The sequence below is a fragment of the Delphinapterus leucas genome, chromosome 5 (assembly GCF_059928025.1).
Source record: "Delphinapterus leucas isolate spDelLeu-1000000601 "Yukka" chromosome 5, BTC_Dleu_Yukka2, whole genome shotgun sequence".
NCBI classification, from domain to species: Eukaryota; Metazoa; Chordata; class Mammalia; order Artiodactyla; family Monodontidae; genus Delphinapterus; species Delphinapterus leucas.
This window is the reverse complement of record NC_143133.1, coordinates 67977219-68003191: the sequence shown is the minus strand read 5'-3', so window position 1 is coordinate 68003191 and position 25973 is coordinate 67977219. Positions and strand designations below refer to the sequence as shown.

The 25973-nt window shown below is 36.5% G+C and overlaps 1 protein-coding gene and 1 pseudogene across 3 annotated transcripts in view; both read left to right on the top strand.

Moving 5' to 3' along the window:
* Positions 1-25973, top strand: part of KCTD8 (potassium channel tetramerization domain containing 8) — a 256027-nt gene that overhangs the window by 37682 nt on the left and 192372 nt on the right. The window lies entirely within an intron of this gene.
* On the top strand, positions 12410-13817 carry LOC111171580 (enhancer of rudimentary homolog pseudogene; annotated as a pseudogene).

Genomic DNA, 25973 nt, shown 5'->3' with positions numbered 1-25973 from the left:
AAAATAGAACTACCATATGATCCAGCAATTGCACTGCTGGGTATATATCCAGAAAAAAAAACCACCACTAATTTGAAAAGATACAAACACCCAGGTGTTCATAGAAGCACTATTTACAATAGCCAAGATGTGGAAACAACCCAGTGTCCATCAATAGATGAATGGGTAATGAAGTTGTATATGTATAAAGTGGAGTATTACTCAGCTATAAAAAAGAATGAAATTCTCACAGATATAGAAAACAAACTAGTGGTTATTATTGAGGAGAAGGAAGAGGCGAGGGGAAATACAGGGGTAGGGGATTAAGAGGTACAAACAACTATGTACAAAATAGACAAGCAACGAGGATATATTGTATGGCACAAGGGATTATAGCCATTATCTTGTAGTAACTTTCAATGGAGTATAAATCTGTAAAAATACTGAATCACTATGCTTTATACCTGAAACTAATGTAATATTGTAAATCAACTATACTTCAAAAAAGAAAAATGAAGTTAAAAGTTTCAGTTACTTGGGAAATTTATTTCCCTGGAATTGCTGTTTTTCTAAGGATGCTAATTCAGTTAAATATTAATGTATCATAATAGTAGTTTTTAAAATTTTAATAATTACTTTAATCTGACTTTTTTAGATGTGCTTATGCTTTTCACTGTCAGTTTAGGTAAATTATACAATGAATTTTCCTTTTTGAGGGCCTTCCATATATTGATGCTATCTATATGTCTGCACTGATTTGATGAGATGTAATAGGTACTGTTGTTATAGGATTTACTGTATTAAACAGCAAAATATAAGGACAGAATAAGAAACTTTTACCTGGGAGTGACTTCTAGATGGAATACAGGCAATATTTTATTGTGCTGTCTATTCATTTTATAAGTTCTGAACTAATGACTAAATTGCAGTAGCAGGAAAGCATGATCATGACAAGGTGAAGATAACTGGGAGAAAGGACTGAGAAGAAAGAAGGGTAGTTTTGTGCTTTGGACCAGCCCTCCAAATAAATAAAAATTACCTACATGAAATCTCAGGCAAATAGCTTTACATCATATTAAATAATTTAACTAATTGACAATGCGGCTAGCAAAATGATAGCATTAATTTTAAATTGTATTTTGAGTGTCATCGTTGTAAGTGCTTCCTTTTTCATTGTGTTATGTACCTGGGGGCTATTCTGTCCAATTAAATACTCTTAAAATGTGTAATCTTAGGCCAAGGTCTGCCTCCAAGTCTATCAAAAAAGCAAATGTTATAGGAATTCCTTTCATAGAAGGCAAAGTTTCAAAGGTATATGTCTTGATGCTGTCTTCTAATATATATGTATTGCTTTTAGAAGTTGTACTAAGTCTTCTGAACCATTAAGCTAATGCACTTGGTATCTTACGGATACCAAGTATGAAAAATTATAACTTGGGGACCTATTTATAGTACCCATTTTTTAAAATAAATGTGATACATTTGATTATTTTTTTGCAATCTACTTTTTAAAATGTTGACAGTTTTATTTTTTAAAATTTTTTATATAGCAGGTTCTTATTAGTTATCTATTTTATACATATTAGTGTATATATGTCAATCCCAATCTTCCAATTCATCCCACCACCACCCCCCGCCCACTTACCCCCCTTGCTGTCCATACGTTTGTTCTCTACATCTGTGTCTCTATTTCTGCCTTGCAAACCAGTTCATCTGTACGAATTTTCTAGATTCCACATATATGTGTTAATATACGATATTTGTTTTTCTCTTTCTGACTTACTTCACTCTGTATGACAGTCTCTAGGTCCATCCACGTCTCTACAAATGACCCAATTTCATTCCTTTTTATGGCTCAGTAGTACTCCATTGTATGTATGTACACCATCTTCTTTATCCATTTGTCTGTTGATGGGCATTTAGGTTGCTTCCATGAGCTGGCTATTGTAAATAGTGCTGCAATGAACATTGGGGTGCATGTGTCTTTTTGAATTATGGTTTTCTCTGGGTATATGCCCAGTAGTGGGATTTCTGGATCATATGGTAATTCTATTTTTAGTTTTTTAAGAAACCTCCATACTGTTCTCCATAGTGGCTGTATCAATTTACATTCCCACCAACAGTGCAAGAGGGTTCCCTTTTTTCCACACCCTCTTCAGCGTTTGTTGTTTGTAGATTTTCTAATGATTCCCATTCCCATTGGTGTTAGGTGATACCTCATTGTAGTTTTTTTTGGGTTTTTTTTTGTGGTATGCGGGCCTCTCACTGTTGTGGCCTCTGCCATTGTGGAGCACAGGCTCTGGATGCGCAGGCTCAGAGGCCATGGCTCACAGGCCTAGCTGCCCCGCGGCAGGTGGGATCTTCCCGGACTGGGGCATGAACCTGCGTCCCCTGCATCGGCATGCGGACTCTCAACCACTGTGCCACCAGGGAAGCCCCCTCATTGTAGTTTTGACTCTCATTTCTCTAATAATTAGTGATGTTGAGAAGCTTTTCATGTGCCTCTTGGCCATCTGTATGTCTTCTTTGGAGAGATGTCTATTTAGGTCTTCTGCCCAGTTTTTAATTGGGTTGTTTGTTTTTTTAATACTGAGCTTCATGAGCTGGTTATGTATTTTTGAGATTAATCCTTTGTCCATTGATTCGTTTGCAAATATTTTCTCCCATTCTGAGGGTTGTCTTTTCATCTTGCTTATGGTTTCCTTTGTTGTACAAAAGCTTTTAAGTTTCATTAGGTCCCATTTTTTAATTTTTCCTTTTATTTCCATTACTCTAGGAGGTGGGTCAAAAAAGATCTTTCTGTGATTTATGTTATGTTTTCCTCCGAGACTTTTATAGTGTCCCGTCGTACATTTAAGCCCTTAATCCATTTGGAGTTTATTTTCGTGTATGGTGTTAGGAAGTGTTCTAATTTCATTCTTTTACAGGTAGCTGCCTAGTTTTCCAAGCACCACTTATTGAAGATACTGTCTTTTCTCCATTGTATATCCTTGCCTCCTTTGTCATAGATTAGTTGACCATAGGTGCTTGGGTTTATCTCTGGGCTTTCTATCCTGTTCCATTGATCTACATTTCTGGTTTTGTGCCAGTACCATACTGTCTTGATTACTGTAGCTTTGTAGTATAGTCTGAAGTCTGGGAGCCTGATTCCTCCAGCTCTGTTTTTCTTTCTCAAGATTGCTTTGGCTATTTGGGGTCTTTTGTGTTTCCATACAAATTGTGAAATTTTTTGTTCTAGTTCTGTGAAAAATGCCAGCAGTAGTTTGATAGAGATTGCATTGACTCTGTAGTCATTCCTTTGGGTAATATAGTCGTTTTCACAATGTTGATTCTTCCAATCCAAGAACATGGTATATCTCTCCATCTGTTTGTATCATGTTTAATTTCTTTCATCAGTGTCTTATAGTTTTCTGCATACAGGTCTTTTTTCTCCTTAGGCTTATTCATAGGTATTTTATTCTTTTTATTGCAATGGTAAATGGGAGTGTTTCCTTAATTTCTCTTTCAGATTTTTTGTTGTTAGTGTACAGGAATGCAAGAGATTTCTGTGCATTAATTTTGTATCCTGCAACTTTACCAAATTCATTAATTAGCTCTAGTAGTTTTCTGGTGGCATCTTTAGGGTTACCTATGTATAGTATCATGTCATCTACAAACAGTGACAGTTTTACTTCTTTCCCAATTGGATTCCTTTTATTTCTTTTTCTTCTCTGATTGCCATGGCTAGGACTTCCAAAACTATTTTGAATAATACTGGCAAAAGTGGACATCCTTGTCTTGTTCCTGATCTTAGAGGAAATGCTTTCAGTTTTTCACCATTGAGAATGATGTTTGCTGTGGGTTTGTCATATATGGCCTTTATTATGTTGAGGTAGGTTCCCTCTGTTCCCACTTTCTGGAGAGTTTTTATCATACATGGGTGTTGAATTTTGTCAAAAGCTTTTTCTGCATCTATTGAGAATATCACATGGTTTTTATCCTTCAGTTTGTTAATGTGGTGTATCACATTGATTGGTTTGCATATATTGAAGAATCCTTGCATCCCTGGGATAAATCCCACTTGATCATGGTGTATGATCCTTTTAATGTGTTGTAGCATTCTGTTTGCTAGTATTTTGTTGAGGATTTTTGCATCTATATTCATCAGTGATATTGGTCTGTAATTTTCTCTTTATTTTCAAAATTTTATTTATTTATTTATTTTGGCTGCGTTGGGTCTTCGTTGTTGCACATGGGCTTTCTCTAGTTGCAGAGAGCTGGGCACACTTTTCGTGTGGTTTATGGGCTTCTCATTGTGGTGGCTTCACTTGTTGCGGAGCATGGACTCTAGACGCGCGAGCTTCAGTAGTTGTGGCTCGTGGGCTCTAGAGCACAGGCTCAGTAGTTGTGACATGTGGGCTTAGTGCTCCATGGCATGTGGGATCTTCCCAGACCAGGGCTCGAACCTGTGTCTCCCGCATTAGCAGGTAGATTCTCAACCACTGTGCCACCAGGGAAGCCCTGTAATTTTCTTCTTTTGGACTTCTCTCTGGTTTTGGTATCAGGGTGATGGTAGCCTCCTAGAATGAGTTTGGCAGTGTTCCCTCCTCTGCAATTTTTTGGAAGTTTGAGAAGGATGGGTGTTAGCTCTTCTCTAAATGTTTGATAGAGTTCACCTGTGAAGCCATCTGGTTCTGGACTTTTGTTTGTTGGAAGATTTTTAATCACAGTTTCAATTTCATTACTTGTGATCAGTCTGTTCATATTTTCTATTTCTTTCTGGTTCAGTCTTGGAAGGTTATACCTTTCTAAGAATTTGTCCATTTCTTCCAGGTTGTCCATTTTATTGGCATAGAGATGTTTTTAGTAGTCTCTTACGATGCTTTGTATTCCTGCAGTGTCCATTGTACCTTCTCCTTTTTCATTTCTAATTTTATTGGTTTGAGTCCTCTGCCTCTTTTTCTTGATGAGTCTGGCTAAAGATTTATCAGTTTTTTTCATCTTCTCAAAGAACCAGCTTTTAGTTTTATTGATCTTTGCTATTGTTTTCTTTGTTTCTATTTCATTTATTTCTGCTCTGATCTTTATGATTTCTTTCCTCCCAACTTTGGGTTTTGTTTGTTCTTCTTTCTCTAGCTTCTTTAAGTGTAAGCTTAGATTGTTTATTTGAGGTTTTCCTGTTTCTTGAGGTAGGCTTGTATTGCTCTAAACTACCCTCTTAGAACTGCTTTTGCTGCATCCCATAGGTTTTGGATTGTTGTGTTTTCATTGTAATTTGTCTCTAGGTATTTTTTTACTTTGATTTCTTCAGTGATCTCTTGGTTATTTAGTAACGTATTGTTTAACCTCCATGTGTTTGTTTTTTTACGTTTTTTTCCCCTGTAATTGATGTCTAATCTCATAACCTTGTGGTCAGAAAAGATGCTTGATGTGATTTCAATTCTCTTAAATGTACTGAGGCTTTATTTGTGACCCAATATGTGATCTATCCTGGAGAATGTTCTGTGTGCACTTGATAAGAAAGTGTAATCTGCTGTTTTTGGATGGAACGTCCTATAAATATCAATTAAATCTATCTGGTCTACTGTGTCATTTAAAGCTTCTGTTTCCTTCTTAATTTTCTGTTTGGATGACCTGTCCATTGGTGTAAGTGAGGTGTTAAAGTCCCCCACTATTTTTGTGTTACTGTCGATTTCCTCTTTTATAGCTGTTAGCAGTTGCCTTATGTATTGAGGCGCTCCTATGTTGGGTGCATATATATTTATAATTGTAATATCTTCTTCTTGGATTGATCCCTTGATCATTATGTAGTGTCCTTCCTTGTCTCTTGTAACATTCTTTATTTTAAAGTCTATTTTACCTGATATGAGTATTGCTATTCCAGCTTTCTTTTTTTTTTTTTTTGCGGTACGCGGGCCTCTCACTGCTGTGGCCTCTCCCTTCGTGGAGCACAGACTCTGGACGTGCAGGCCCAGCGGCCATGGCTCACAGGCCCAGTCGCTCCGCGTCACGTGGGATCTTCCCGGACCAGGGCATGAACCCGTGTCCCCTGCATCAGCAGGCAGACTCTCAACCACTGCACCACCAGGGAAGCCCCCCCAGCTTTCTTCTGATTTACATTTGCATGGAGTATCTTTTTCCATCCCCTCACTTTCAGTCTGTATGTGTCCCTAGGTCTGAAGTGATCTCTTGTAGATAGCATATATATGGGTCTTGTTTTTTTATCCCTTCAGCGAGCCTGTGTCTTTTGGTTGGAGCATTTAATCCATTCACGTTTAAGGTAATTATCGATATGTATGTTCCTATTACCATTTTCTGAATTGTTATGGGTTTGTTTTTTAGGTCCTTTTCTTCTCTTGTGTTTCCCATTTAGAGAAGTTCCTTTAGCATTTGTTGTAGAGCTGGTTTGGTGGTGCTGAATTCTCTTTGCTTTAGCTTGTTTGTAAAGCTTTTGATTTCTCTGTCCAATCTGAATGAAATCCTTGCTGGGTAGAGTAATCTTGGTTGTAGGTCCTTCCCTTTCATCACTTTAAATATATCATTCCATTCCCTTCTGGCTTGCAGAGTTTCTGCTGGGAAATCAGCTGTTAACCTTATGGGAGTTCCCTTGTATGTTGTCATTTTTCTCTTGTTGCTTTTAATAATTTTCCTTTGTCTTTAATTTTTGTCAATTTGATTGCTATGGATCTTGGCATGTTTCTCCTTGGGTTTATCCTTCCTGGGGCTCTCTGTGCTTCCTGCACTTGGGTGGCTATTTCCTTTCTCATATTAGGGAAGTTTTTGACTATAGTCTATTCAAATATTTTCTTGGGTCCTTCCTCTGTCTCTTCTCTTTCTGGGGCACCTATATTGTACATATTGCTGTGTTAAATGTTGTCCCAGAAGTCTCTCAGGCTGTCTTTATTTCTTTTTATTCTTTTTTCTTTATTCTGTTCTGTGGCCATGAATTCCATCATTCTGTCTTCCAGGTAACTTATCCGTTCTTCTGCCTCAGTTATTCTGCTCTTGATTCCTTCTACTCTGTTTTTCATTTCAGTTATTGTATTGTTCACCTCTGTTTTTTTGTTCTTTAATTCTTCTAGGTGTTGGTTCTTTAATTCTTCTAGGTTTTTGTTAAAATTTTTGCATTTTCTTGATCTTTGCCTCCATTCTTTTTTTGAGATCCTGGATCATCTTCACCACCATTATTGTGAATTCTTTTTCTGGAAGGTTGCCTATCTCCACTTCATTTAGTTGTTTTTCTGGGGTTTTATCTTGTTCTTTCATCTGGTACATAGTCCTCTGCCTTTTCATTTTGTCTGTCTTTCTGTGAATGTGGTTTGCATTCAACAGACTGCAGAATTGTAGTTCTTCTTGCTTCTGCCCTCTATAGTATCAATTCTTTCTTCACTAGAATAACACGTTTTCAGTGACTTTGGACTTCTCTGAGATAACACGAGGTCTAGGCTGCAGAGATAACTTGATGGTATGAAGTAGCTAATGTAATATAATTATATGTCTTGATTGCTTCCTATATACTGTGTTTCCCACTTAATCATCATAATAATCTTGTAAGGAATGAGCTGGAAACCCCACTTTCCAGATAAGAAAATTGATGTTTAGACAGATGTTCAAATACTTACTTTAGTTTTTAAAAAATTAATATAAACAAGTAGATCTCTTCTCAGCCACATGACTATCTGCTCTCAAGTTTCTTTCCGGATTATCTACTCTCTCCAATTATTACACAGTGCTTTACTCTAAATATTCTATATTGTATCCCATGTTCAAGGTATCAATATTTTGTGTTCTTGTAACCCATGCATATTGGTTTCCTTAGGGTTGCTGTAAGAAAGTGCCATATACTGGGTGACTTAAGAGAATGGAAATTTATTATCTTACAATTCTGGAGAAGTTCAAAATCTAGGTATCTGCGGGGCCATGCTCCGCTAAGACACTTAGTAGACTCCTTCCTTGCCTGGTTTTGTTGGCTGTTGGTGGCTGTCAGTCTGCTGCTTGGCTTGCAACTGCAGCCTGTGTCATCACATGGCATTTTCCCAGTGTGTCTGTGTTTTCACATGGTATTCTCCTTACTGTGTCTCTCCTCCTCGTATAAGGACAGCAGTCATATCAGAATAAGGCCCTACCCTACTCTAGTATGACCTCATCTGAACTAATTACGTGGGTTACAACTCTAGTTTCAAATAAGGTAATATTCTGAAGACCTGGGGGTTAGAATTTCAACATACCTTTGTTGGGGGACACAATTCAACCCATAACACCATGTGTACTATATTTGGAAAAACAGAATTATTTTTATGAATTGTGGGTTTTTTGTTTTGTTTTTTTGCGGTATGCGGGCCTCTCACTGTTGTGGTCTCTCCCGTTGCGGAGCACAGGCTCCGGATGCGCGGGCTCAGCGGCCATGGCTCACGGGCCCAGCCACTCCACGGCATGTGGGATCTTCCCAGACTGGGGCACAAACCTGTGTCCCCTGCATCGGCAGGCAGACTCTCAACCACTGCGCCACCAGGGAAGCCCTATGAATTGTATTATTTTGGCATTATGTTCTCAACTTTGTATCAAAGAACTAATGATTGTATGAAAACAATTATTGTACTTTTTATAAATGAGCTGTTTTGTAAGTTTGTCCCAAGAAAAACTAGTTTTTCAAGATGCTCTAAGAAAAGTGGAGTGCATGATCAAATAATGGTGAGATTAACTGAATGTTAGTCTACATTTTATGTACCCTTCTTGGAGACCTAGTACTCCTTAAGATATTAAAGTCATTCAGAAGTCCTGTGTGAAATATATTGAACCTAACCTTAAGTTCCCCAAATGTCTTAGATGTCGGAAACTCTTAATTATGTTAACACAGTACTTTGTACAACTGTTTTGGAAAATGACAAATCAGGGAATCACAACATATATACTATTGTCCCTTTTCATTAGGAATATGGAAAGGTTAATTTACGTTCTTATGCTTCAGTTTTCTCAACTGTAAAATAAGAATAATAATTACAGTTATAGCATAAAAATGATTGAGACTATTAAGTAAGATAAAACAGGCAAAGAGTATGACCCAGTATTGGACCATAAAAAGTATTCAATGCATGTTTATCATTAATGTGATTTAGTCTTATATTTAGTCAATATTTGTCACTAGGCATTAATCCAGAGTGATGTTGAGATCCATCAAACAAGAGGACCATACTTATTAGCTTGAACACAATTTCTATATAATTCACAGAATAAAGAGAACATACTTTTTATTCTCAGAGTATTTAAGTATTTTAGCTTTTTACAGCAATATCTCAAGAAAAAATATTATATTAGAATCTATGTAATATGTATAATAATGGAGGAAATCATGCAGTATATTTTAGGGAGAGTTTTTTGGAGGATGAGTAAAATTAAGAAGGTTCTTCATTCAGAATACTAGTCACTGTACTGTTAAAAAGTTAAGTGAAAGGCTTCCCTGGTGGCGCAGTGGTTGAGAGTCTGCCTGCCGATGCAGGGGACATGGGTTCGTGCCCCGGTCTGGGAGGATCCCACATGCCATGGAGCGGTTGGGCCCGTGAGCCGTGGCCGCTGAGCCTGAGCATCTGGAGCCTGTGCTCCGCAGCGGGAGAGGCCACAACAGAGAGAGGCCCGCATACCAGAAAAAAAAAAAAAAAAAAAAAGTTAAGCCCCTGGAGCAATTGAAAAATATAAGGCTGAGAGAACTTGTAATAAAAGCCTCAGAATGCTGTGCTTTGGATTTTTGTGTGTTTTCTCCTTTTGTCCTTTATGTCAGGTATTTAGTTGCCAATTTCTTTTTTTCTGTTTCCTAGGTGCTCTATTCTATCGCTTATTTCAACCCTTGCTCTTTTAAAATACACCATAAACTGGAAAGCTGATAATGCGAGTCATTCAATTCTTTTCAAAATAATAAAGATGGCTGAAAGCTTTTTTTTTCTTCTGCAGATTTTTGAGTATATTTTTCTACATGGTTGAAATTGCTAGCTTCATAATCTCTACCAAGTTGGTAAAATGTTACTGAATTATGTCCCTTAAAATGATTATTTTTGTGTAAGCTAAAGATAAGCACCCAGCTACCACTTCACTATTATTTCTTAGTTTCTGAATGTCCCTCTTACCCCATCAGTTCCTTATAATCTCTCCGCTTGCTACCACCATGCTTCTTACAGCTAGACCACTTGAGTCACCAGCTTGTCCTCCTGCCCCTTAGAGGATATGGACTGCTCTGCCAGCACAACTTGATATTGTATGACAGTTCTTTCTTGGAAGAGTTGCAGATTTTGCTTGGGGTCTCCCTTGGATATTTAAAAATGTCACTTTCTTCTTTGTCAGTCATTTCACTCAGAAGAATCATAATTCTAAAAGGATGGTTAGAAATTTTCCATTCAGGTCTTTCTAAATTCAAAAATCTTCACACTCATTTCTTAACCATTAAATATATTAAATTTTGTCTGGCTGTTTGTGGATATGTCATTTGAGGGAATTATTATTTATTTATTTATTTGTTAATAAAGAATTCTAGTTAAATGAAGGCCATACACCAGGTATATATTATCAATTTTCAAAGGGCTCATAGAATAAGAATGTATGGTAGTAATAAGAGTTTGCTACAGATATTTCTTTTTTGTTTAATAAATGTTTAGGCATCATTTGGTGAGTCAAGGTCATAATTTTAACAACACTTTACTATTATATTTAGAAATATGGATTAGTATTTAATAATCTGCCAAGTAAAATCATTTGTCCTTGCTAGTACTTTACATACACTGTTTCATTTAATCTTTCATTGGCCATAGGAATTTGGCTTTATTATCTCATATATTGCATATAATGAAGCCAAGGTTCAAGGGTTTAACTTGTTCTTCCCAGTAGATAGATGACAGGGCTGGGATTTCATCTCACAGTCACCTGAAGCCTCAGAGTAAATGTTTCCTACTCTACCATACTGCTTCTAATGACACAGGGTAAAGAAAAATCAGAGAAGAGGTGAGACCAGATTAACTCTTGAAGTATGAGAATTTGGTAGGCAGTGTGAGAAAGTAGGTAACAGACTAGAAAGCTTAAAATTGTTAGAGTAGGTGGTAAATAATTATTGAAGGATTTGATCCACGGTGATGGAATGTCATGGTGAAAATAGTGAATTAAAAAAAAATTGATGTGATGTCTATGTCAGGGTAACTAGAAAGAGGTAGTGTTTGAACATTAAAATGAATTAGGAGTTTATTGTAGTAGTTGAGACGAGAATGATGAAAACCTTGCCTAAGTTAATAAAAGAGGAGATTTTGGAAGGCAGTGTCTTTAGAACTTATTTGGGGATGAAAGAGATGAAAGAGAAAATGAAGATGCTGAAATTTGTATTTTAAGTAATTGAAAGGATTTTGATAACATTGATTGAAGTAAGGAAACAATGTAAAGCAGTACTTTGCTGAGGAAGAAAAAGTAATGTATTTAGAGAATTGTGGGTTGATGGTTGGACAATACAGTGGAATCTCTAGTGGATTATTAGATGGAACTGAACTCAAGTGTTGGCTGAGGATTAAGAAGACAAATTTGATAGTCTTCTATATGCATTTAACATCTAAGATTTGTGTTCTCATATTTATTTAGTTGTTATGCTTAATTCAAACATTTAAATACCCAACTTGAGCTCTTAAAATTAACCTGAGAACAGAAACATTTGTAAATACAATATGTAAATTTGAGGATAAAAATAATGTGACAAGAAGCACAGATGGGATGCACTTGAATCACTTGAATTTTTTTCAAAAATTTTACTTCAACTTTTTTTCTTTTTGGTCAAATCTGTCATTGCCATAGATATTTATTCTCCTAAATCCTTTTCTTACATTTGATATTTTATAGATCATGCTTGAGTTAAGTAAAGAGAAGAGCCATATCTTTCAGTGCATAAAATTATGCTTTGAAGTTAACTATCCAGACTATATTTTGCTCTTGAAAGATATCCAGTATATCCTTTGCATGCTATGCTGACTACCAAATATTTGTCCATTTTCTATCTTAATCTCAGAACTGATATCCACTGTATTTTCACCTCCTCATCCTTGGATGCTATCCCAGTGTGGGGAGAGGAAGAGGGTATACAGAATATAATGAAGAAAGCAGAAATGTCTCAATCTAGATGAGATGTATTATATTTTTCTATTGACTATAACCTTACCAAGAAGTGCAAAATATAAGTTGATCTCAAAGAAAGCAGGGCTGTCAAAATATCATGCCAATCTTCTAGCGTAGCCACCCATTTCTTCTACTCTTGTTTAGTTTCCTCTAAAACTTGTGCGCAGAATGGCTCAGAGCATAAAGATGTGCTTTGGAATGAGAAGAACTGTACTATTGGTTGTTCTCTGGAGAAAACTGGGCAAGCTCTTCAAAATAGTCATAACTAGGTGCAGCGGCCGAGTCAGGAGTGGCTGCAGAGAAAGAGTTTGGTGCGATGTCTCACACCATTTTGCTGGTAACAGCCTACCAAGAGGCCGGAAGGCAGAACTTATGCTGACTATGAATCTGTGAATGAATGCATGGAAGGTGTTTGTAAAATGTATGAAGAACATCTGAAGAGAATGAATCCCAACAGCCCCTCTATCACATATGATATCAGTCAGTTGTTTGATTCTATTGATGAGCCGGCAGACCTCAGCTGCCGTGTTTACTGAGCTGATACCCAGACAAACCAGCCTTATGGCAAAGACTGGATTAAAGAGAAGATCCAGGTGCTCCTTTGTCGACAGGCACAACAGGCCAGGAAAGAGTTGAGTTTGGAAGCATTAGGGGGACGGGGTGGGCTTGGAACACAGCTGTGTACAGTGTGCTGCAGTGGAAGTTTTGTATTATAGTAATCCTGTTTCCATTTTGGTGCACTCTAGCCAGGATTGAATGTATTAGATGAAATGTGAGGATCTTGTTCAGTCTGAAACCCCCTTTCCCCCCCTGCCCCCTCCTTTTTTTTTTTTACTTAAACATTTTTATGATGATTTAGATGGAAGTTGGTTTCTGTCAGCTAATGTTGGTTCCAATCCTTCAAACTGTTCCTTTATAACATTCACGGTACTAACCCTTCTTCACATTGGGGTGGGGGGTGGTGATGCGGTTTAGTTATGTCCTCAAGAAAAAGTCTTAGTGAAAAACAAATAAATGTTCTTTAGCTAAAAAAAAATACTCATAACTAGAGAGATGATTGGTTAATTCATCCCCAAGTTAACATTGACCACCATTAAGAAACTTTGGTTTTTAGCTTGGGTTAAGAGAAGAATGGATAATACTTTTTTTCTTGCTATGTGGGGCTATTTGAGTAGAGTTCCAGAGGACGAAACAAGAAAATTAGAAGAGTGACACGAATTATGACCATGCCCTATTCTACTCTTGCTTGATTTTAACAACCTGGCTAATCAGATCTTTTACCCTTAATAGGAGCACATTTTGCAATTATTTTTTGACCTAAGACCATGCATGAGTGTTTTAAATCCTTTTTCTGCTATTGTTTTGGTTGGAACAAAAGCTGGTAAATATCATTAATTTTAGATCCTAGAATGTAGAAATCCAGACCTAAATTAAGAAGCTCATGAAATTTAAATTTTGAAAAATAAAATTGCAGTTATTTACTTTGAACTGTACTTTCTTTAGGCTTTCAAAGCAGCTTTGTCCTAAACAACCCAAAATATTTTACTTCAAACCTTGCCACATGAAGGTGAACCGTGATTATTATGAAACAAGAGAGGCATTTAGCACCTGAAATCTGACCTAAATTCTTCTTACTTGTTTAAAGTGAGATTGCTTGACAAGCTTCATTACTTTTATGTGACTTCAAACATGAAATTAAACATAAAATGATAGAATCTTGAATGAATGTGAGTTAGGAGATTTCTTGAAATGCAAAATATGAGGATTTTATGAATCAACTTCCCAATTTCTCTCTCTCACTACTGCCCTGCTTGTCTGTCAAACAGGCCAGCTCTTGAGGTCATTCAGTCTATTTCCTCTTCTGGATTCTATCTCCTTAGACCTAAGGCAAAACTTAGATCATACTCAAGGGCATGCTGATGATCCAGGAGAAACTCTATACAGGTTTACACAATTTGCACCTCATTAAAGAATGATGTATAGACTATAATATAGAAATGTAAAATGTCCTACGTTTGTCCTCTTGGCAAGGGCAGGCTCATGTAGATACTGCTGGTGTCACTAGGCAACATTTCCTTCATTGGTATTTAAACGTTTTTCTACTTATGACTTTTATATAGAGAGGTAGGAACAAGACATGAAATATAATAACATGCAAGGAATTTAATGTCTGGATTTAAGGACAATTGTATATTAGGAAAAACGTTATTTATGGCCTTCTAGGAAACAATTTCAATATATGACATTTCAGGGATGACTATTTCTTTGCAAAATGCAGATATCTTGTATTGAAATGGAAACTACACATTTTTCAACATCAATAAAATGATTTCTATTTTAGAGATTAATCAATTGAACCTATAAAGATATTGAATCTATGAGATGGGAATGGATCCTCCTTTTTGTAACAACCGAATCCAGTGCAATATGGAGGGCAAGCAGCTCTCTTGAAGGAATACAAAGCAAATTATGAATAAAAAACTCAGTACAAAAGTGAATGTGTCTTTCACATGAGAAAATAAATTGCAACAAATTGCACATTTAAAAAAGATGACAAATGTTGAAAACATCCCAAAATCCGAAGTGAGAGAGTGACGTGAACATTGGTGGTTACCCTACCAAATGTAAAATAGATAGCTAGTGGGAAGCAGCTGCATAGCACAGGGAGATCAGCTTGGTGCTTTGTGACCACCTAGAGGGGTGGGATAGGGAGGATGGGAGGGAGACGCAAGAGGGAGGAGATATGGGGATGGATGTATATGTATAGCTGATTCACTTTGTTATAAAGCAGAAACTAACACACCATTGTAAAGTAATTATACTGCAATAAAGATGTTAAAAAATTGTTAATTGTTTACAAAAGTTACTTTTTAATTACATTTTATGGCTGCATGCTCTTAGTGTCTGTTATGGGCTGAATTGTGTTCCCCCAAAATTTGTGTGTTGAGACCCTCACCCCTAGTTATCTCAGAATGAAGATAGGGCCTTCGAGTTAAAATGAGGCCTGTAGGGTGGACCCTAATCCAATCTGATTGGTATCCTTTGAAGAAGAGGAGATTAGGACACACAAAGGGACACCAGGAATGTGTGCTCACAGAGAAAGGACCATCTGAAGACTCAGTCACAAGGTTGCCATCCGCAAGGCAAGGAGGGAGACCCAAGGAAACACCAAACCTGCTGACACCTTGATTTTGGACTTCCAGCCTCTAGAACCACAAGAAAATAAATTTCTTTTGTTTAATCCACCCAGTCTGTGATATTTACTGTAGCAGCCCTAGCAAACTAATAGAATGCCTCCACCTTCTACCTACTAAAAGGGTTTTGTAATATTTTCTATAGGAAAAATGAGAGAAAATTCCGCTTTTCCTCTTGTATGACTGAAATTGAAATATACTTTTTTATCATTGAGATGCATAAACCATGTGACTTTACACACAGATGTACTCACATTATGATCAGCAAACAGAGTAATTCTGATAAATTCTATTTTGCTCAACTCGAAACCTGCCAAAATACGCTTTTATGCTTACATATGCTCATTGTTGAGTATCTTGACAAGAGATAACCTTCCGTTTTAACTGTGTTGATAAATTTTCCATTTTCATTTTTACATTAAAATGTTCGATAAGTGAAAGAATTTCTCACAGATTAGCTTCTGGCTCCATTCATTGACAATCTTGTTTCTCCTTCACTGACCACATACTTTTAATAGTGGGTGGCAAAGGACACAATTATATCATGATATAATCTTCAGTCTATGCCTTTGTGTTTCAAAGCTGAGTAAGTGGTGCTGGTGGACAGTAGAAGTGTTCTTAGAAGCCATTTGTACTCTGGAATGGGTAATATAATGGAAGCTACTTAAAATTTCAGCATATCAGACAGCATGCATTCCTAATTCAAATTCCCCTTAGCCAGATTCCTGAAGTGCTCACAAACACTTCAGTGTGACAGAAATCAACATAGGAAAAGACAGCAATTAGAATCAATTGCAGTTAAGATATCTTTTGCAAATTTTATGAAGATCTAAGTGTAAATCCATTGCTAGGGTTCCTCCTAGGGCCTGGGAGGGATCCTTGAAGCTTAAGCGTTAGTAGCTTCTGGGTAAGCTGGCTTCTGTGACTCAAGAGTTTTGCTTAAATTCACACAGCAGTTAATGGTGGCACTATTGAGGTCTCTTTCTCTATGTAGTTTTATTTTTCTTTTCTAAAGCATGGATTTATGCATTTTTATTCTTTCTTATATATTTAAATGTCATATGGCAATTTCAGTTAAATAGTAATTAAATATTGATATTCTGTTAAGGATTCTAATGCCAAGAGGAAGTAGAGTCTTGGAATATTTGCATTAATAGATTATTGTTTATATTCATTACTCTGTTGAGCTAAGGGCTGTGCATAAAAGAGAAAATATGCATTTGAGGTTGACAGGCTTAAATTCAGAGATACTAAAATGAAAAAGCAGATAGCAGCATGACTAAAATCTAAGAAGTTAAAAATGTAACTCCCTGAATTAGCCTTTATTTTGTTGTTGTTCTCTGGTTAAATCTTTCTTACTGTATATTCAAGTGCCAGGTGTACTTTACCTTTGTAAATTCAATTTTTGACCTAGAAAATAGATTTTCATTCAAAAATTTAGGATTTTTTTTTAATTTGAGAGCTTGATATAACTAAGGGAATCTTTGTTGGATTACCTTATGCTTCATCATATATTTCAGTTTGTGGAAATTCATGGTCCTTTGTGTAAAATTATTTTGGGAGAGCTATGCTGCTCCTGGCAGTGTAAAAAACAGATTCATTTATTCAATACCATAATAATGTTGTAGCTTCTGGAGGGAGCAGTGTAGGTATTTTGAGGCTTAGAGAGAATATTAAGGAAATGGCAATAAGAGGGGATGCCTAAATAGAGTAGTAACTAATGCCGTTAGTTAAGATTTAGTGTGTACTGTGTCCTGTGTTAAATGTTTTACATGTCTTAACTCATTTATTCCTTAACATAACTGCAACATAAGCAATATTTCCTTCTCATTTGATAGATGAGGAGATCAAGGCTCAGAGAGGTAAAGTAACTTGCACAAACGTGGCTTATACCCACAGGATTCTGACTTGAAAGCCCAAATACCTAACCTTTGGCCTGTACTGCCCCACTTTCTTTGGCAGTGAGTCAGTGACAGCTATAAGAAGATGCACACAAGAGGAACACACTGAAAAAAACAAGGATGAAAACTTCAGTCATTTCAGAGAGTTCTAAAGGATTCTTGCTTCTGATATGGTGATTAGAGGAAAAGTACTGAATGTGTGAATTGTAAAGTCTTGTTTGAAAGCACTTAGCACCGTAAGTCTGCAGCATTTATTTATCATACCAAACTGCATCTTAAGAAACTCATGATCAAAACAAAATCATGAAATTTATCCATATTGAACTGAAACAAAGTAGCCGTATAGTGAATTCCCATGAGATTGATTGAGCTTGCAGAATTGAAGGTACTAAAAGAGCTGCTTTTTAAATCTTGTTTTTGAAGTATAGTTGATATACAATATTATTTTAGTTTCAGGTGTACAGCATAGAGATTCTGTATTTTTATATATTATACTCCATATAAAGTCATTACAGAACAATGGCTATAATTCCCTGTGCTGTACAAGGATAAAAATATTCCTAGTTTTTTATCTATTTTATGCATAGTAGTTTCTATCTCCTGATCCCCTACTCCTATTTTGCCCCTTCTTCTTCCGTCTCCCCTCTGGTAAGCACTAGTTTGTTATCTATATCTGTGAGTCTGTTTCTGTTTTGCTATGTACATTCATATGCTTTATTTTTCAGATTCCACATATAAGTGATATCATATAGTATTTGTCTTTCTCTGACTTATTTCACTAAGCATAATATTCTCAAGGTCCATCCACATTGCTGCAAATGGCAGAATTTCATTCTTTTTTACGGCTAATATTCCACTGTATATATATATACCACATCTTTTTTATCCATTTGTCTGATGGGTTGCTTCCATGTCTTGGCTATTGTACTTGGCTATAGTGCTGCTATGGACATTGGGGTACATGTATATTTTTGAATTAGTGTTTTTGTTCTTTCTGGATATATACCCAGCAGTGGAATTGCTGGATCATATGGTAGTTCTATTTTTAATTTTTTGAGGGACCTCCATACTGTTTTCCACAGTGGCTGCACTAATTTACAATCCCACCAACAGTGCACTAGGGTTCTCTTTTCTCTACATATTCACCAACATTTGTTACTTGTGGACTTTTTGGTGAGCCATTTTCACAGGTGTGAGGTGATATCTTATTGTGGTTTTGATTTGCATTTCTCTAATAATTAGCAAGGTGAGCATTTTCTCATGTGCCTGTTAGCCATCTGTTTGTCTTCTTTGGAAAAATGTCTGTTTAGGTCTCTGTCAAATTTTTAATCAGTTTATTTGTTTTGTATTGTTGAGTTGTATGAGCTGTTTATATATTTTGGATAGTAAATATTATACTATTATATATTTGGATAGTAAATAGATCACTTGCAAATATTTTCCATAGGTTGTCCTTTCATTTTGTCAATGGTTTCCTTTGCTGTGCAAAAGCTTTTAAGTTTAATTAGGTCCCATTTGTTTATTTTTACTTTTATTTCTTTTGTCCTAGGAGACAGATCCAAAAAAAATTCCTATGATTTATATCAAAGAGTGTTCTGTGCATGTTCTCTTCTAAGAGTTTTATGGTTTCAGGTATTACATTTAGGTCTTAAAACAATTTTGAGTTTATTTTTGTACATGGTGTGAGGAAATGTTCTAATCTCATTCTTTTGCGTTCTCTGTCTTTTATCCATTATATATTCTTGCCACCTTTGTCATAGATTAATTGACCATCAGTGTGTGGGTTTATTTCCAGGCTTTCTAGCCTGTTCCTTTCATCTCTGTGTATGTTTTTGTGGCAGTACCATTCTGTTTTATTACTGTAGCTTTGTAGTAGAGTCTACAGTCAGGGAGCTTGGTACCCCCAGCATTGTTTTTCCTCAAGATTGCTTTGGCAATTTGGGGTTTTTTATGATTCCATATAAATTTTAGGATTGTCCTTGTTCTGTGGAAAATGTCGTGGGTGTTTTGATAGGGATTGCATTAAATATATAGACTGCTTTGGGTAGTATGAACATTTTAACGTTAATTATTCCAATCTAAGAACATGGGATATCTTCCCTTTCTTTTTATCATCTTAAATACCTTTCATCAGTGTTTTACAGCTTTCAGAGAATAGGTCTTTCACCTCCTTGGTTAAGTTTATTCCCAAGTATTTTTTTGGATACAATTTTAAATAAGAATTATTTTTTTACTTTTGCTTTCTTATATTTCATTATTAGTGTATAGATATTCAAGAGATTTCTATATATTAATGTTGTATCCTGCTACCCTGTTGAAATCATTTAATAGTTCTAATAGTTTTGTGTGGAGACTTTAGGGTTCTCTATATAGAGTATCATGTCATCTACAGATAGTGGCTGTTTTAATTTTTCCTTTCCAAATTCGATACATTATTTTCTTTTTCTTGTCTGATTACTGTGGCTAGGACTTCCAATACTATTATATATTAAAAAGAAGTAGAGAGAGGAGCAGGCATCCTTGTCTTGTTCCTGATTTTAGAGGAAAGGCTTTCAGCTTTCACCATTGAGTATGATGTTAGCTGTGGGTATGTCATAAATGGCTTGATTATTTTACAGTGTGTTCCTTTCATGTCAACTTTGATGAGAGTTTTTATCATAAATGGATATTGAATTTTTTCCATTGCTTTTCCTGCATCTATTGGTATGATAATGTGATTTTTATCTTTTTTGTTGTTGTTTATGTGGTGTATCACACTGATTGATTTGCAAATATTCAACCATCCTTGTGTCCCTGGAATAAATCCCACTTGATCATAGTGTATTATCCTTCTCATATACTGTTGAGTTCAGTTTGCTAATATTTTGTTGAGAATTTTTACAACTATATTTATCAAGATATTGGCCTGAAATTTTCTTTTTTTGTGGTGTCTTTGTCTGGTTTTGGCATCAGGGTAATGGTGGCCTTGTAAAATGAATTTGGGAGTGTTCTGTCCACTTCAGTGTTTTGGAAATATTTTGAGAAGGATAGGTATTTTTTCTTCTTTATATTTTTGGTAGAATTTCTATGTGAAACTGACTGGTCCTGCACTTTTGTTTGCTGGAAGTTTTTTTTATTATAAATTCAATTTTACTTCTAGTGATCAGTCTGTTCAAATTGTCTGTTTCTTCCTGATTCAGTCTTGGCATGTTGTATGTTTCTATAAATTTGTCCATTTCTTCTAGATTGTCCAATTTGTTCACATATAACTGTCTCTAGTATTCCTTCTTATTAATTTTTATATGTCTCTTGCATCAGTTGTTGTTTCTCTTTTTTCATTTATTTTTTTTAGTGGGTCCTCTAATTTTTCTTCATTATAAACCTAGCTGAAGGTTTTGTATATCTTTTCAAAAAAACCAGCTCTTGGTTTCACTGATTTTTTTTTTTTTTTTTGGTCTGTATTATTTCCTCTCTGATCTCTATTGTTCCTATGTTTCTGCTGACTTTGTGCTTTGTTTGTTCTGTTTCCAGTTCTTCTAGCTGGTAGCTTAGGTTGGTTTTTTTTGAGATTTTTATTGTTTCTTTTTTTTTTTTGGTACTTGGGCCTTTCACTGCTGTGGCCTCTCCCATTGCGTAACACAGGTTCCGGATGCGCAGGCTCAGCGGCCATGGCTCACGGGCCCAGCCGCTCTGCGGCATGTGGGATCTTCCCGGACCAGGGCATGAACCCGTGTCCCCTGCATAGGCAGGTGGACTCTCAACCACTGCACCACCAGGGAAGCCCTTTTTATTGTTTCTTGAGGAAGGTCTATGTCACTTTAAACTTCCTTCTTAGAACTGCTTTTGCTGCATCCCATAGATTTTGGTGTGTTGTGTTGCCATTTTCATCTATCTCAAGGTATTTTCTGATTTCCTCTTTGACTTCTTTATTGACCCATTGGTTTTTAAGTAGCATGTTTAGTCTCTATGTGTTTGTGCTTCTCCCACTTTTCTTTCTGTAATTGATTTGTAGTTTCATACCTTTGTGGTTGAAAAAAGTGCTTGTCATGATTTCTGTCCTCTTAAATTTGTTGAGACTTGTTTTGTGCCCTAGCATGTGATCTGTCCTGGAGAATGTTCCATGTGCACCCGAAAATAATGTGGATTCAGCTGTTTTTGGATGGAATGTCCTCTAGATCTCTTTTAAGTCCTACTGGTCTATTGTGTCATTTAAGATACTGTTGCCTTATTGATTTTGTGTCTGGATGATCTGTCCATTGATGTCAGTGATGCATTAAAGCCCCATACCATTATTGTGTTATTGTCAGTTTCTCCCTTTATGTCTGTTAATATTTGCTTTCTATATTTAGGTGCTCCTGTATTGGGTGCATATATGTTAATGAGTATAATGTCCTCTTCTTGTACTGTTTCCTTTACATTATGTAATGCCCTTCTTTGTCTTTGTTATAACCTTTGTTTTAAAGTCTTTTTTTTTTGTCTGATATGAGTATTGCTACCCCCGCTTTCTTGGTATTCCCATTTGCATGAAATATCTTTTTCCATCCTCTAACTTTCAATCTGTGTGTATCTTTAGCTCTGAAGCGAGTCTTTTGTAGGCAGCAAATAGATGGTTCTTATTTTTTTAACCAATCAGCCACTCTATGTCTTTTGATCAGAGCATTTAGCTTATTAGCATTTAAAGTAATTATTGATAGGTAGGTACTTATTTCCATTTTATTAATTGTTTTCCAGTTGTTTTTGTAGTTATTCTCTGTTCATTTCTTCTTTTTATTTTTATATTTCTTTCTTTGTGTTTTGATGATTTTCTTTAGTAGTATGCTTGTGTTCCTTCCTTTTTAGTTTTTGTGTATCTATTGTAGATTTTTTTATGTCATTACCATGGAGTTCATATATGTTGACCTATAACTATATCTTCTTGTTTTAAACTGGTAGTCATTTAAGTTCAAATACAGTCTAAAAGCTCTATATTTATTGCTCTCCTCCCCCACTTTTTGTGTTTTTGACATCCTATTTTACATATACATGTTTATCCCTTAAGTGTTTATTGTGATTATAGTTGCTTTTATAATTTTTGTCTTTTAATCTTTGTTCTAGCTTATTTAAGTGTTTGATCCTTAGCCCTTACAATATATTTGCATTTTCTAGTGGGATTTTACCTTTCTTGTAGATGCTTACTTCTTTTCCACTTAGAGAATACCTTTTAACATTTCTTTTAGGGGTGGTTTAGTATTGATGAACTCTTTTGGTTTTTGCCTGTTTGAGAAGTTCTTTATCTATCCTTTGAATCTAAGTGATAGTCTTGTTGGGTAGAATACCTTAGGTTGCATATTTTTCCCTTTCAGCCCTTTGAATATATCTTTCCACCTCTCTGGCCTGCAAAGTTTCTGTTGGGTAGAATACCTTAGGTTGCATATTTCTCCCTTTCAGCCCTTTGAATATATCTTTCCATCCCTCCTGGCCTGCAAAGTTTCTGCACAAAAATCAGCTGATAGCTTTATGGAGGTTCTCTCATACATGACTCTGTTTTTCTTTTGCTGCCTTTAGAATTCTCTCTTTATCTTTAAATTTTGCTATTTTAATTATGATATGTCTTGGTGTGGGTCTGTTTGGGTTCATCTTGTTTGGGACACTCTGTGCTTCCTGTATGTGGATATCTGTTTCCTTCTTTAGGTTTTGGAAGTTTTCAGCCACAATTTTATCAAATACAATTTCAAGCCCCTTATCCCTCTCCTCTCCTTCTGGAACTCCTATCATGCAGATGTTGGTATGCTTGATATTATCCCCCAAATCTCTTAAGTTGTTTTCATTTAAAAAATTTTTTTTTTCTTTTTGCTCTTCTGATTGAGTGATTTTCATTATCCTATCTTCCAGATCACTTTTGTGTTCTTTGGTATCACTTGGTCTGCTATTCATTCCTTCTAGTGTTTTTTTTTTTTTTTTTTTTTGCACTATGCGGGCCTCTCACCATTGTGGCCTCTCCCGTTGCGGAGCACAGGCTCCGGATGCGCAGGCTCAGCGGCCATGGCTCACGGGCCCAGCCGCTCCGTGGCATGTGGGATCTTCCCAGACCGGGGCACGAACCCATGTCCCCTGCATCGGCAGGCAGACTCTCAACCACTGCGCCACCAGGGAAGCCCCTCTAGTGTGTTTTTTATGTCAGTTACTGAATCTTCATTTCTGATTGGGTTTCCTTTATATTTTCTTGTCCCTTGTTAAAATTCTCACTGACTGTGTTCATCTATTCTTTTCCTAATTCAGTTAGCATTCTTATTTACTAATGTTTTGAATTTTTTATCTGGTAAATTGTTTATCTCTGTTTCATTATTTTTTCAGGGGTTTTCCCTTGCTCTTTCAGTTGAGACCAGTTCTTCTGCTTTCTCAATCTGCTTAATGTCTTTATCTCTATGAATTTCAGTGAAACAATTACCTATTGCAGTATTGAAGTGATGTCCTTACGTGCAAGCATTCCTGCATGGACCATGTGTGCTCAGTGCTTTTGGTTGGAGAGCCCAATTTGACATGGAAGCAAGTCACTTCTTTCCTCAGGGTATGCTAGCAGTTATCACCTTAGTAGGAAGTGGACTGGAGATGGAGGGGCTAGGGCTGGAGCCAGGTGTGAGGCAGGGCTTCCCCTCTGCTCATTGGTCATCACTGCTCTTTTGGGGGTGGGGTCAGATCCCAAGTTGCTGGGGCAGAGGTCCTGAGGGTTGGGTCTGAGCTGGCTCTGTTCCTTTTAAATGTGTGCTTTCCCCTCCCCTCCACCATGACCCTAGCCCCAGAGGGGAGCAGTGCTTAAGCAAGAAGGGTACATGCAGGCTAAAAGAGGTGCTTTTTGATGTCTGTTTTTTTTTTCTCTTCTCTCCAGTTTGAGCATAGTAACAGCATTCTAGAGAAGATGGAAACTAGGAGACAGGAATATCATGGTTTTTGCCTGACATCACTATCTCACTGAAGCAGTGGGAAAGTAGGTGAAATTCTATACTTCAAACACTAAACATTTGCTATGGGGAGGCAATACAGGCCATTATTTTACAGAGGAATTTTGAAGGAACTTTACAGAGACTTGTTATCAGAAATTAAATATGACTGAGCCTGCCTTCTCCTAGTAATAAAATAATGCAGATTTATTTGAACAGAGAAAGGCAATTGAAATGTCAGGTACACAATTCTAAAATGTACTGTGAACAGTAGAGTTGGTATCAATTGTAAATTATCTAGTCTCTAACTAGTGTGAGGTATCCTTTTATCACAGAAAATAATGCGAAATTAAAGAATGATAGTGGGAAATTCAAGGTTGTTTCAGAGGCCAGCTGAAAATGTGATGAGTTGGCTTATCTAAAAAGACTATATTTATTTTCAATACCATCTAGAGTAGATGCTCAGTAACAGATTTATCTCCATTACAGTTGGAGAGAGGTAAAGATACTCCTAGTTACGTTTGGGCCTTTTTCTTCTGTTGTGTGATTAATGCTATCCAACCTTAATGAGACCCTTACTATGACTTGATTGCTGTTTTTCATCTTTTGAGGATGCCTTTGACATTTAACAGAGTATGTTCTCCCAATTTTACTTTTTCCTCAAGTCCCCAAGCCATACACTCACTGTTGCTGTATTTGATACCCTTTATCCTGCTGAGGGACCATCACTTATGGATTGTACTAGCTTTTTCTAATCCAATAAAAATGGCCATTGATCTCTTCTTTGCTTGACCCTTTGCCTAGGGCAACTCTTTCACCTCTGATTCAGATCCCATCCCCTCCTGCCTTCTCTCTGATCTTGTTCACATCCTTAGTTTCTCCCTGTTCCACTGGCTCTTTGCCCCTACCTGCATTGAAACCAGAATTTCCACATTCCAACAATTTTTTTTCACCATTATTACTTCCATATGAGTGGTCTGTCTTCACTGATTTCTCTTATTCCCTTCACTTACAAAATTGAGTTTCCTCAATTCTCTCAGTAATCAGTTATTTTTTACTCCCCCACAGTCTGGCTTCTGCCTTTTCAATATTTTATTGAAACTGTTCTCATCTAATGGACAAATGGAATAACCTCCATGTTGTGTGTGTAATGTTTGGCAGTATTGATCATTTCCCCCCACCCTCCCCAGAACTCTCTCCGCCTTTGGCTTCTGTGACATAGTCCTGTCTTGGTTATCTTCATAGTACCCAACCTTGCTCATTCCTTTTCCTTCTCCTCTGTACCAAATGTAAGAAGTCATTCCTGAAGGTTTTATTATCAAATCTCTTCTCTAATTTGTTTTTTAATTTAAAATTAAATCCAATCTCCTAACCATAGACCCCAGGAATCTGCCTGTTCTGGTCCTGGCTTACTTTCTGACCTCAACTCATACTTCTCTTCTTTGGCATCAATATACTCCAGTCACTCTGGCCTTTCTTCGGTTCCAAGAACCACACATGCTGTTTCCTCCATGTGTGCTTAGTATTTACTATACCTTGCTCTTCACATGCGTGACTCTTTTTTCAGGTGTAATTTTAAATGACTACCTTATAAAAAATAGGTCTGCTTTCTTGCTGCCCAGTGAAATAAGCTATAAAAAAAATAAGCTTGTACTAGGTGTCCTCTAGAGGTTGTTTTGAATCTTTAATTTGGTGATAGACATAAATGACCTAAGATGATAGAGTTGAAAGGCTGCTATAATGGCCATAGAGCAAAATACCTTCAAATATTCCCTTCATCAACTTTGTGTCCTTGACAGCTAGAATATAGTTGATGCACAGTGGATGCTTAATGAATAAATCAGTTATCATTGTGTGACTTAGGATAAGTCACCTCTCTTTGTACTTCA